We start from the raw sequence: 13,956 nt of genomic DNA, 5'->3' as shown, positions 1-13,956 counted from the left end.
ACTACATAGGTACTTATAAAAAATTATGATAACAAACTAATATAAAATTTTCAAATTTTACAGTCCCTGCACAGAATAAACTACTTGCACACTCCCGTGCCCAAAAGGCTGGCAGCATTGCCATTTTGAACGGCAACGCTGATTCTCTAAGTCAAATAATTTCGAGACCTCCGGTCACGAGATTCCTCAATCAGCCTTTTCGACAATTGTCGGAAAAGCTGGTGGACCGATGGGTTCCACGGTCCTAGAGTTTCTACCCCTTAAGGTTCAAATATTTTGGTATCACGTCATAAATTTAGGTATCAGGTTTTCCGCCTCATTTGCAACAACACCGGCCTTAGATTCGAAACCATGTTTATTTATTTTAATTTTTTGTGCGAAACATCTGTACAACACCAAAAAATTTATTACATTATCAAAAATCATCCATACTGGTCTTAGTGAAAAGAAACATGATGTGTGTGAGCTGCTTCCCTTCCCGAGCAGATTGTAAAAATATATCAAGAAACAGGCTTATAAATTTCGGATTTTCTTTGATCTTTTGATTTGACTTGACTCTATCATCGGGCCATGCAGATGATCATGGTATTCGAGTCTTTTCAAGAGTGTTGACTTCGTCTACCCCGTAAGGGATGGAGATGTGATTGTAAGTATGTAATTAACCATTATCAAGTGTTCCATTGAGAACTCACCTAAATCTTTTGCAAGCTGAAGTCATGTGACTGAAACAGTTACTCTGCCTCTTTTGAGAAGGTGTGATATTATTGGAACAGCACTATGGTGTTGTTTTAAAAACCAATGCAAGACATAATTTTTAGCATTTGTTTGATTAAGCTATAGGACCAATACCGTATCAACCGAATTCGACATCGTATCTTCAAGAAAGCCAAAATGAAACATCGTTTGGATATAAATGAATGATACGTCTGTGCCACGTCTGGACAGCGCTGATAAGAAACAGACTTTGTGTCGATCTTTACAATACCATAAACACTTAAAAGATAAAGCAATTAACTTGTGTTGGAGACGATAAGTTTATGAAATGAAATTACACTACTTTATAACTACAGTTAATTCTCTTTGTATCCTCTGTGGAAATATAACCGAGTATCGCAAAATTGTGACGTATAGTAAATTCGGTCAGCGTACGGGAAATGAAATTGCGCGCACGTTCTCATAAATAATCGTTATCGATAAAATGTTACGCACTAGCGCGTCACTAGTGTTGTAATCGGTTATCGTTCGATCCAGTCTCAATGTGCGTTTGGACGCTTGCCCGCGCGTCCACGTTAGTTATTCTAGCGGCGATATTCGGAATTTGAAAAGTTTTTCTTTTTTTTAAGAACACTGCGATTCAAATAGTTTGTGACCGAGGATTATGCAGTGGTTGGGATAGTGCACACGACTCTGTGAAGTGACTCGTAATCGAGTTTCGAAAGTGCATTTGAGAATCGATTTTATCGTATATTCAGAGTGTACGAAATAATCAACTTTCATCACAGGTAAATGAACATAAGCTATTTACCCACGTAATGTTGAGACTCGTAATTATTTTTTGCAATAGCATTCAGGTGAAGGTTAATTGTGAACTAGTTTGTTGAATAGTTATGTTAGACCGAAACTTTTTTTAAGTACTTTTTGTTTCTTTGGCACATAATATGTGGATTTATTTCTGTAAACTTGTTTCCAACAAATTATATATTCTTTATTGCCTATATCCAGCTGCTGCTTATGTATTTTTTTTAATTAATTTTAGCTATCGGTTTTTTATTTATATTTTGTGGCTATGTTAAAAATTTTCTATAGCTTTCGGGTTTGTTTGCTATTAAACGCAACTCAATCCTGTTGGCTTGTGTTTTTGTTTTGAAGACACAAGCATATGCTTATGTATTAGGTCGCCATCTGGTGGCCGTTATCAAAATCTCACAAACCATATACATAGGTGAAACAAAAAGTCCTGTTTATTTCCGTTCCAGCGAAAATTTTATGAAATACTCTCTTAGTACCGTAGACTCTCACGGACGGATCTATACTTGGTGGAGACTGTGTATTAATAAATAAGTCAGTGACTATATTACTTATTTTATTTGTTGTGTTGTCAAACTTTTTTTGCAAATTTTAATGAATTTTCGCTTATAGTCCATCCAAAATTGAACCAGTGGACCAAAGGCTTCAATTATAGTAGAGTATACTAGATTTTAAAACCGTAAAGATTTTAAACCCGGGGAAAAACATTAGTTCTCGTTCCTTCAAACATTTTGGGTTGGTTTGGGTCTTTAACACAATGAACAAGCATGTCTAACACACACATACATACAAACAAAATTCATCTCCCTACTCTCGGTAGTTTCGTTTAGCTTTATGTTTTCTCTCAGTTATTCAAAAACACAAGAGTTTTATGTTGCGGGTTACACATGGTCAAAATTTGATGAAGATTAATAGATTTAAAAAAAAATTGACGGCCTCTGTGGCGCAGCAGTAGTAGTATATCGGAGCTCCTGGGTTCGAATCCCGGCCAGGGCATGATGAGAAAATAACTTTCTCTGATTGGCCTGGATCTTGGATGTTTAACTATATAAGTAGATATCTAAATATCTATTAAAAATATAGTATCGTTGAGTTAGTATCTCTTAACACAAGTCTCGAACTTACTTCGAGGCTAACTCAATCTGTGTAATTTGTCCCGTATATATTTATATTTATAATAAATTGCCCATCACATGTTTATGGAAAATCAATGACATTTAATCTATACATATTTACTCTACGGTCGTCACAGCTGTGCGTTTGTTGATACAAGCAATATATAAAATATATATGACTAATTGTTATTATAACCACAAATCGCCGTGCCATGTGTAGAATTATGTAATTCAATACTCAGTGACATCATTAAAAGATTCTAGACTTAAAGGTCGAATACATTTCGAGCTAATTATAATTTCCACAAATAATTACATACAATTTTCAAATTTACGAACGAAATCATAGCAATTTGATATATTCGCGTGCACAAAAATTTGAGAATTTTAAGCAAGGACGTAAAGGTGCGGCTTGACTTTTATTTACGTTAGGAGATATATATCCTTCCAATCATAGCTGCTATATTTTACTTTTTCGTAGTAAAAATGCGTCATTTATTTTTCTTTTTCATATTATTTCCAACCAGATTGAGCAATTTCATATTATGCGCCTTACAAAATAAATAATGAATTTCTTTCAATATCAGTAATAAGTTATGTTACAAATTTAACGTAACTAAGTACCATCAGTACCATCACTTGTAATCTTCCCAAGCCGACTGTATAAAAAAAATTAGATCACGGCGTGTAGTCGTCAGTCGGAAGTACGATATGAAGAATTAATAAGAATTATTTATAATTAATTAATAATTTTATATTATTTGTAATATGTTTAACACCCACTTCTTATCTTAAACACGGCTGCAAACTTTTTGAGATTAGAACAATGTATCATTATGCCACACGCTGAACCTTTCAGGTTTTTCGACACTCTATGCTCTGTCTACCCCCAAGTAATATATGTATGTGTATAAAAACTTACCCTTACATGCAACTCTTAAAAATAATTGGTACATTAAAAACGACATTGCATGTAGTCGATACACACCTTTAAATGATTTCATAGAAATTCGTCAGCAAATAAAAGACTAAATAATAGGTGTAGATCACGACACTAAGGAATTTTGTGCAATGGTGCAGTGCAGGGCGCTTACATTGCAATTTTGGATGCATATTATGCAAATCTACGGAATGATGGCTCTTAGACTCGTTTCTTGGTATACATACATGCAAAAATATAATTTATTACCTATTTCCTGGGGCTTTGCTCGTCTATGTTATGGTTACAATACTCATGTTTGATACCCTGAAAATGTTTCTTTGGACTTCGAATTTCCGTGCAATTTGTAACAGCCAATAAAAGGAAAGGCTAATAACCGTGTATTACTTTTCTTCTTTAAGTAAAAAGGTTAGCAACTTTTCACTATCTGAATCTGAATTTCTTCAGTGGCCTTTCAGACTTTTCGAGACTCTGTAAGGGTGATAAGACGTGATATATGTAAGTATTTATCTACAGAATTTATACATATAAGCCTTACTTTTGAAACTCTATATGTATAAAAAAAACTTCAAATTCGTTATCTTATCTGAGCATCCATCCAGACAATGGCTTCTTTGCTTCAGCCTATGTAGTGATGAGATATAACAATAACTGTATATTGAAACTGATAATATTAACACACAAAAAGTCCCGAAAATAGTAAGTAATTCGTGACTACAAGGTTGACATGATTGCCTTCTTGGAAGCCGAAAATTACTTTGTTATTGATATTTTTGTGTCCTTAGCAAATATATTTTGAAGGTCATATGATTACAGGGAATTTTCCTGTTGTTTTCCATAGAAGCAAGTGTTTTATATTATTGCTTTTTTGAATGGAAAATTTGTTAAAGAGAAAGGCTTATAAACTGGGTATTCTTCGACGAAGACGAAGTCACTATCTGATTCTCTATTCCATCTTTACGTCTGTTCAAGACTGTTGACTCTGTCTACACCGCGAGGGATAAAGACGTGATTATATTTATGTAACTCGCAGTAACTCATCACGTAAAATATATTTTAGGTTGTAAGCCAACCTTCATAGGATTTAATAGGTCATTCCAGAGGCGACATAGGGCGGAATTGGCAAGGGCCCGAATTAATTATAATTGCGTTCCCCTGACCCAAATGTACGTATGATAAGGTTGCATGCCTGTGGGAATTTCTGGAAGTTTCAGGTATCCGAAACATCAATCAACGTCAATTTCTATTTAGATTACTCAAATTAATAACGGACAATAACTGTAAGACTCGAAACTATAATTTATGAAAGCATGTTTGGCAAGTACATACACATACATACATAAAATCACGCCTCTTTCCCGGAGGGGTAGGCAGAGACTACCTCTTTCCACTTGCCACGATCTCTGCATACTTCTTTCGCTTCGTCCACATTCATAACTCTCTTCATACAAGCTCGGCGGTTTCGGGTACTTTTGACCTGACCCTTTACCAGGACGTCCTTAATTTGATCAAGATACGTTCGTCTAGGTCTTCCCACTCCGACCTTTCCCTCCACACTCTCCTTGTATATCTGCTTAGTCAACCTGCTTTCATTCATCCTCGCCACATGACCGAACCATCTTAACATACCCTTTTCTATTCCTGTAACTACATCTTCTTTCACATCACAACATTCCCTTATCACGCTGTTCCTTATCTTGTCACTCAATTTCACACCCATCATACTCCTTAACGCTCTCATTTCCACTGCATTTATTCTGCTTTCATGCTTCTTTTGCCATACCCAACTTTCACTCCCATACATTAATGTCGGGACCAACACGCCCCTGTGCACAGCCAGTCGAGCCTTTTTGGATAGTTTCTGACTGCTCATAAAGGCATGCAAAGCTCCATTCACCATGTTCCCCGCGTTCACTCTCCTTTCAATATCACTATCATACTTGCCATCTGATGTAAACTTTGATCCTAGATATACAAACTCTTTCACTTGCTCCACTTTTTCTCCTCCAATCAAAATATTACATGCTGTCATTTCTTTCTCCATTTCAAAAACCAGTGTTTTAGTTTTACTTACGTTCACTTTCATTCCTTTCTCTTTTAAAGCTTCGTGCATACAGTTTACCATCTCCTGTAACTCCTCCGCTGATGACGCCAGTATAACCTGATCGTCGGCATAGAGCAGACATTTGACGAGTAACTCATTCATCCTTAATCCACTTTTAGACTCTTTCAAATCTGTCAAACAGCTATCCATAAATAGGTTGAACAGCCACGGTGACGCAACACATCCTTGCCTAACGCCTTTCTCAATCTTAAACCACTCAGTGTGCGCTCCGTTTATCCTGACACAAGCACTCGAATCCTCATATAAGGATTTCAGTGCTCGTATTAAGAAACTGCTTACCCCATGCATAGAAAGTGCTGACCACAATTCATTCCTCTCAACACTGTCATAGGCCTTTTCCAGATCTACGAATGTGCAATAGACTTTTTGACTCTTGGCCAAAAACTTTTCGGCTATGCACCGCAAGGAAAAGACCTGATCAGTACATCCCATTCCCTTTCGAAATCCCGTTTGGCAAGTAATTTTAAACTATTGGCTCTGTCTACCGCGTTGAGGATAAAGACGTTATTTTATGTATGTATATTTGAAACACTTGATCTCTGGATCTCCTCATCTCCCAAAAATGGGAAAGTGAGTTAATTTAAGTTGTTTAAAAGGTTATTGAAATTAAACTTCAGCTTTATTCTCGTCGAAAAATTGAAGGCTTTTTCATCACCAGTGTATTCCGATTTCATTTTATTTTTACGAGTATGTTAACCTGTTCTAGCTTTACGATTCAATACAGTTTTATACAAATAAAACAAAGCAATAAATTCTTGATGTAAAGAAATACAAAGAATAATGCAATATCTGTCCTTGACAAATTCGAACCCTTTACATAAATTGAATTTAAAAAAAAACAACCATAGATACTGGCGACAATTCTTTTGAGTAATTAAGATATTAATCAAAGTTTACGGGGGGAAAGGCAAAAAGAATTCAGCGCGAAATAAAATTAATGAAATGGAGTGCCACCCTTCAATTGAAAGCTTTCGAATGTATTTTTATGAATTTTAATTGCCTAATAAAATTCAATTCTTTAGTCTCTTTCTTGTGATTAATGTTTGCCTCCGGTGCGATTTTGAATTTTCGAATTCTATTTAAAATTGATTCCTTCGAATTTGTAATCAAATTTAAAGCTTTTGGGATGTTCACGGTGTAATAATGTTTTTCAGATAATAGTTATGTAGATACTTTATCTCTATTAGGTAAATGAAAATGCCTTATGAATTATGTAGGGTAATTACGTGTGATATTATCCGATATTTTTTGTTTTAACCGAAGCCAGAAGACAAGTGGAATAAATACTTGGTAATGGGTTATAGAATAGAATAGAATTTTTTCCAAATACAAATTTTCATTTAAACACATACCTACACAAAATTACAGATACAAGGTATCACTTATTGACGTTACATCGCTTAAATCTAATTACGAGTATATTTCTACCGCTTCCAAAGAGCCTGTGTAGAAGAAGCGGTGGAACACTTAGCATTTTATCTAAGTAAAGGTATTTCATAAATTTATTACCTGCAAATAAATATTAATCCAGATATCTTCCTATCTATCTGTGTAATATAACATTTATCGCAGAATAAATAACCTCATGTTATTAAAAATACCTAAAATCCCGGCATTTCTTTTTGGACAGAAGTGTTAAATCTCAGACAGCTAAATTGCTACTTGAAACTTTCATAACTTTCAGCAAAGACCCCTAGGAAACATGGTCATAAAATAAAGCGAAGGTTAATAAAATTCCTACATTTTAGGGAGCGCTGCAATTCAAAGGCAATCTTGAAGTCGAAGTGTACTGAAATTGTTTTCAATTAAATCAATCTGATATATGGCTAAAATTTTCCCTTTTAAGCACTTATGATAAAAATACTAAAGAATGCCGGCGGCTCCACCCACGAAAAGCGAAAATTTGTATAAATTAGGTACCTGCGCGGAAATTTAGCGAAATCCCGAAAATGTGCCCTTAAAAAAACAAAAGAACCTTATGAAAGATTTTTTACAGTGATAACAAATGCGATCGTTAGTCAATTAGTGTGTGAAGATTTTACAACCCTTAATCGACGAGCTTGTTTGAGGATGTGAATGATTGTGGCAAGTGGAAAGATGGGGTCTCTGCCCACCCCTCCGGAGAAGCTGCTTATTTTTGTATATGTTTCTGTGTACAAACGTAGTAAACAGAAGCGAGTGCTGACTCAAATAGTAACAGCATATATTATCTGTGCCTATTAGCAACCCGCTAATAGATAGTACACAGCGTTCATTCACTTAGTTGCACAATTGGTGACTCATACACTCATAATAGTGCGGTTCATTGGCCTTTTACGATGTTTTTTATGTACACAAATACCGCTTTTTTTGTAAACTGTACTTAGCACAATATCAACATAGGTCTGGTCAAGGATACCCAAAACTGCTGAGCTTGCATAAATTCAGTAAATAATGTGGATTAAGCGAAAGAGATATGCAGAGATCATGGGAAATGTAAAGATGAAGTCAATATGTGTGTACGTACATACATACATACACACAGTCACGTCTATATCCCTTGCTCGGTAGACAAAGCCTACAGTCTTGAAAATACTGAAAGGCCACGGTGAGCTGTATGGCAAAATGATGGAATTGCTAACCCACCTACTAGGAGAACCCAAATTAATTAACCTTTCCCTTTGTCGCCTTTTACGATATCGATAGGAAATATATGGCTGTGTGTAATGTATATAAAACTACCTACAATTTATGGCTATCATATCGTCACATCGCCGGCCATCTTGCGGAAGGAAATGGTTTGGGAGTTTCACATGAATGGGGAGGCGAAATCTGCATATTATTATGAAGCTGTCTTGAATTTGCTAGAATATATAGTGAGAGTTCTCAGAAAGTTCGTATGAAGTTTAATATTGGTTGAAATCTCAAGTCTGTACGTATAGTATAAATTGTAACAGCTCACAATATTCGGTTTTTTCAGTTCTTTTTGTGTTATAAATTATAATATTTTTATAGGCATAGAATATTTGAATAATCGGAGACTAATATATACACACTTATACTTCAAGTTAAATAATAAAGTTCTACAACAATCCCCACTTTTTGTTCTATATAAACGATATTAAATTGTTTATTCCTTCATTTATATAATCACGTCTTTAATATACTTTTATTAAATTTACTTTTGTTAATATACTTTAGGCTTAATGATAAAATTGAGATTCAAATAGTGACAGGTTGGTAGCTCATCGCCTATCAGAATAATCCCAAGTTTATAAGCCTATCCCTTAGTAGCCTGTGTAGATAATCTATAACATGATAGGAAAATAATAGATACAATCATTAATAATAATTGGATGTTAAATAAAAGATTCCAACTGAAGGCTTATAAGTAAAAAAACTCAATTATATTATTAAGCAAACCAGCTATCAGACTTTTCGAGACTGTTGGCTATGTCTTCCTCGCAAGGAATATAGATGTGATTATTTTTCTTCCCTCAGGCTTTAGTCCCGGTTGTATCCTCACTTCTCTAGTGAGGAGCCCGGGGTATGCCTTCGACCATGGATCCTGGATTGGCTGAGTCAAATTTTTACACGAAGTGACTCCCAACTCACCTCCGCAAAATTTGCTGGTAATCTGCCTTACCCGTATTGGATCCATGGTTACACATCCAGTTGCCTGAATGTGCAGGTTTTCTCACGATGTTTTCCCTCCCCGTAAGAGCATCGATTACTATTAAACGAATGTTGGTACACTTTGAAAAGAGTCATTGGTACAGTGCCGAGGTGGGATTTGAACCTGTGCTATTCTGCGCATCACGCATTTTAACCGGGCACCTTACCGATTCGACTACCGATGCTCACGTGATTATTTGTATGTCTATATGTAATCTACGCACACATATCTACAAATTCTCATTCATGTGTTTGTGAACTCGTGCAAGTACCGAGTTTCCTTCCGCAACGGATGGCAGTGCTCATTTGACAATATGGTCGCACAAGATGGCGGATGTCGTCAAAATGGCGGCATGCTGATGGACTTAGTTACATATTATAGATAAATTTGATGACTCTTTACAATCTTTATTACATTTACACTTATTTTGAAAGTTAGTAACATTTTTTTATAACAAAAAGCGAACCTGTCTCACCCAATTTTGGATCATGGTCCATAAAGGCGCATTTCCAGTAGTAAGAGTTGTTCAATATTATTAAAGTGAAGGGAACAAACGGCACGTTTTTTTACGTTACATTTGACCTTTTATTCAGTTTAGGGTTTAGAAAACTTATACCGGTAAGCCTTCCGAAACAACAATGTTTCCTTGAAACTTTGGAGTTGGAAGCAAATTATTCCCTAGCGATGTTCCTACCGGTAAACTAAGAGGCACGACTGTTATTTAAAAACTAGATTTTTAGTAATTCTTAACTCATTCTTTAAAAGTAACTGATAGGTAAGACAAAATCAGAAAATACTGTTACTAGTATTACTAAAGATTTTGTGGACAAGTGGTATTTATCAATTAGCCATCCAGCGAGGCCTCCGAGTTTTGTATCAGTTAGTTCTGTCTACCAAGTAAGAGACAAGGATGTGAAGTATGGGTTAAAGATAATTAACATGAAACAAAAGCCTTGAAAGTTTCCAATGACGTGTTGTTGTGTAGTACTAATTAATTTTATCTCACATCACAACTTCTGGAGCTTAAAGTTTGACCCATAAAGGCACACAGGGCAGCGCTGAAAATTGAACAAGTTAGTCAAAACTGACTCATTAGGAGACTGAAAGGAAGTGTCGCGTGCCTTTTACGACTTATGTTCACTCGTATTTAGTGTGGTTTTAGTTTCGCGTGAAAATTGTATGTGATATATACAGTATCGTTGAGTTAGTATCTCTCTAACATAAGTCTCTTAACACCTACGAAAGAATACTGGTTTCTCGCAAATCCCACGGGAACTATAGGTTTTATTAGGAGGAAAAATACCCTATGTTCTTCTTCATACTATTTATTATATAAACGCGAAATTTCAAGAAGATTGGTTGAGTACAAAACTAAGTTAAGAGCTAATAAAATTACCTTCGCATTAAAAATATTAGTTGAGATTACTCTCTAAATACATACAGACATGTCATTAGTGGCCAATTCTAATGTACATATCATAATGCTTTGACACTAAGATTAGACTATTACTATGCAAACGGGTTTATTTGCGGTTCTATGGATCGCTTTGTTACCGCGTTTACATCATTAAATTAGTATTGGACGGATGGTACGAGTAGGTAGCTATCATAGAAGATTACAAATGAAAGTAATTACAGAAAAAAATCTCTTATGCATAGAAAATTTTCTTGAAAAAGAGCACAACATTTGGAATAAAAGCATTTTCAGATGTCATCATTCAAAATGTGATCCAACTTAAAACAGTCGTTAATTTCGCATTAGTGCATCTTCTTGAATCTCAGAATGCTAACATGCAATATTCAAATAGTTCGGAATCCGCATTCAAGTGAATTCAAATTAGGTATCTTTACGAACTTGACGTATAATTTTGGATACGGGGAAGTTGGACTTTGTTGGGAATTATGATAGGAAGGGGTGCAAGAAATCTACATACGAGGTGGTGCGAGATATCGTTTAGGATACAGATCAACATTTTCGGAATATATAATAGCAGGCATCTTTGGGACTGAATGAATGAATTTTCCTTTCAAAAGAATGATCACAACGCATTATGCAAACTCTTCCAGGCAACCTTTTAGCGATCGATTAGAGAAGTAAATTAAAGAATTAAAAAATAACCAGCAACATGTGGCCTTCGAATCATGCGAAAATAGGCTGTCTCCCTGTAACTAAAGATGTGTGTGTGTGTGTATGTTCATGTTTACTTACTAATCTGTTTTAAAAGAGACGAATAAGGAATCTATAAGCTAAATTTCAATTCTCTCTCTTCCAAGTGAAGTGTCAGTGATCCAGTCAATCAGTTTCCTTTTTTTCTCAAGATTAAAACTTGGTCAAGTTAGTAATACTCGTATATACAAAAGTTCCTTACACGATACCTTATTACCTACCAGGGCCGGTCAAATTCACGGTACGGATTGTATCCGGTCTGTACCTACATTAGTACTTGCGGTTAGCACCCATACAAATCGAGTGCTGTGACGTCTGTTCCTAATTTAGACCCAAATTAAAAACAAAACATGTTGACATCGACTTCCGAATAAGGTAGCCATATCAGTTCATACATATACATGCGAAAATCAATATGTGTAGGCGATGCCCTCGGTGTGAGCAGTGCCCTTGTCTGGACGTTGTCATCGCGGAGTCATTCGCATCGCCTGGAATGCAATGTCATGACACTACCATGAACAACAACAAACAACTCGCAAACATAAGACTGAAGCAACAAGCCGCAATTTCAATTAACCCTTATAAATCAACTTATGTCCTTTTTAAATAAACAACAATTTCGATTGCAAACAAAAAGCAGTTCTGTTTTCAATGTGATTAAGATGAGATTCAAAAAATTGGAACGACCCACACGGGGCATTATCCAGGCATCGACGAGTCCTGCTATGCGTTACGGAAGAACTGTTCGAAATTGTATTTTAAGTGCTTAACGCTAAAGTCGGTAGTTCATCGTGAAAATATTGTTGTTACGCCCTATTTCAAACTGGGTGGTCTTGAATGGTAACAGTCGTTTATTTCTGAAAGGACCGCTGATTTGTGGCGATTATTCGAAAGTGAATTTTAAGTGTTGCAAGTAGAGTATGTTTTGGTGTGAGGTTTTTTAAGGTCATCCTTTGCGAGAGTGCGTCGACATTACAATTTTAGCCCGGATGGCTTCATGCAGTTTTTATTGTGGTAGGGTCATGACTTCACTTTCTTTTTATTCGTATCGGTTGATTAATGGGCTCTAATTAGGAAAATTGGCAGTTTGTGTAGTGAGACTGGTCTTGATAACGTATTTGGGCCAGTTATTGCGTCATTTCATGTGTTCATAATCGGGTTTTAAATTTCAATAGTAAAATCCATAACTTATACGAAAAACAAAGGTTATCGTCGCTAAAAATGATAGACCCGACAATGGCCTTGAATACTGAGGACGTTTCCTACCAAATAGAAAGGAAATGTGTCAGAAAACCAGACCCAGGCCTCGAGACTCAGCGGTGGAGAATGCCACATTCGCAGATATAAAAAAAAGCGCCTACTACCCCTTTTGGGGTAGACAGATGAATAGGAAGTTGATAACCAATAAAAACGGGTACCCCATCTCCGAATCATTGCAATTTAGGGTAGGGGTGTAGGCAACCTACGAAAACGTGATAGAAAGAGAGAAAATACCTCTATGTTTCTGGTAACTCAGGACTCCTCCATCTGTTTTAGGCCTTTATCTTAATAAAAAATATTAGACACTATTAATGAGGGCAAAAGGTTGATAAAACTAAGCACATAAGTACAGTCTTTTCCAGACTGTTTGACTGACTGTGGCTCTATCTAACCCGCAAGGGATATGGACGTGACTATATGTACTAAAGCACAAAACAGAACACTCAAGACGCGAATGAAAATCTTACTTGACATTTTTTTTTTATCATAAACGTCGCGTGCGTTTCGTATATAAATAGTTTTGTTTGTTCATCTGTCGGTCATGCCATGATCGTGAACTTGCACTCGAAATGTTTGTTTTTATTTGGAGACACCTTTTGTTTTTGTTTTCGTTTATTCTAGTGTATGTTCACAGTTCATGTTAAGTTGTTAATTAGTAGCTATTTTGTTTTAGGCCATAGACATAGCCACAACTAGTCCCCGTGATTACTTAGAGACTATAATGTTCTAGCCGTGGGAAATCGCCAGGAAAAAATATTCTTTCTTCAAAATTATTTCGTTCGATATCTTACTTTATTTTAAATACATAAAAACATCATGTCTATCCCTTACGAGGTAGCCAGAGACAATACCACGAGTAGACTCAGAAAGAACTTTCAGCTGGATATGGTCTCCCGTCTGACATCTGCATCCATGCCCAAACTTGCATGTTTCCTAAAACCCAAAGTAATTTCCCAAAGGGCATATTATTTATTTAGAATTGTTGCCGTGTGGTTCCCGGCACAAATAAAAAAAGAATAGGACCACTCCATCACGTTCCCATGGATGTCGTAAAAGGCGACTAAGGGATAGGCTTATAAACTTGGGATTCTTTTTTTAGGCGATGGGCTAGCAACCTGTCACTATTTGAATCTCAATTCTATCTTAAAGCCAAATAGCTAAACGTGG

The 13,956-nt window shown here is 35.9% G+C and overlaps 1 protein-coding gene across 16 annotated transcripts in view; it reads left to right on the top strand.

Moving 5' to 3' along the window:
• LOC106135600 (brain tumor protein) overlaps positions 1–13,956 on the top strand; it is a 342,528-nt gene that overhangs the window by 88,179 nt on the left and 240,393 nt on the right. For 7 of the 16 annotated variants that reach the window (XM_060950283.1, XM_060950276.1, XM_060950282.1 and 4 more), the window contains exon 1: positions 1,269–1,502. The exons of the other annotated variants lie outside the window; for them this stretch is intronic. The gene's annotated coding sequence lies outside the window, so the exon portion shown is untranslated. Of the gene's footprint in view, positions 1–1,268; positions 1,503–13,956 lie in introns of those variants that run through there. 16 annotated transcript variants of the gene reach the window in all.

This window comes from Amyelois transitella, chromosome 21 (assembly GCF_032362555.1).
Source record: "Amyelois transitella isolate CPQ chromosome 21, ilAmyTran1.1, whole genome shotgun sequence".
In the NCBI taxonomy this organism is placed as follows: domain Eukaryota; kingdom Metazoa; phylum Arthropoda; class Insecta; order Lepidoptera; family Pyralidae; genus Amyelois; species Amyelois transitella.
The sequence above is the reverse complement of the archived record's forward strand: the minus strand, read 5'-3'. Positions and strand labels throughout refer to the sequence as shown.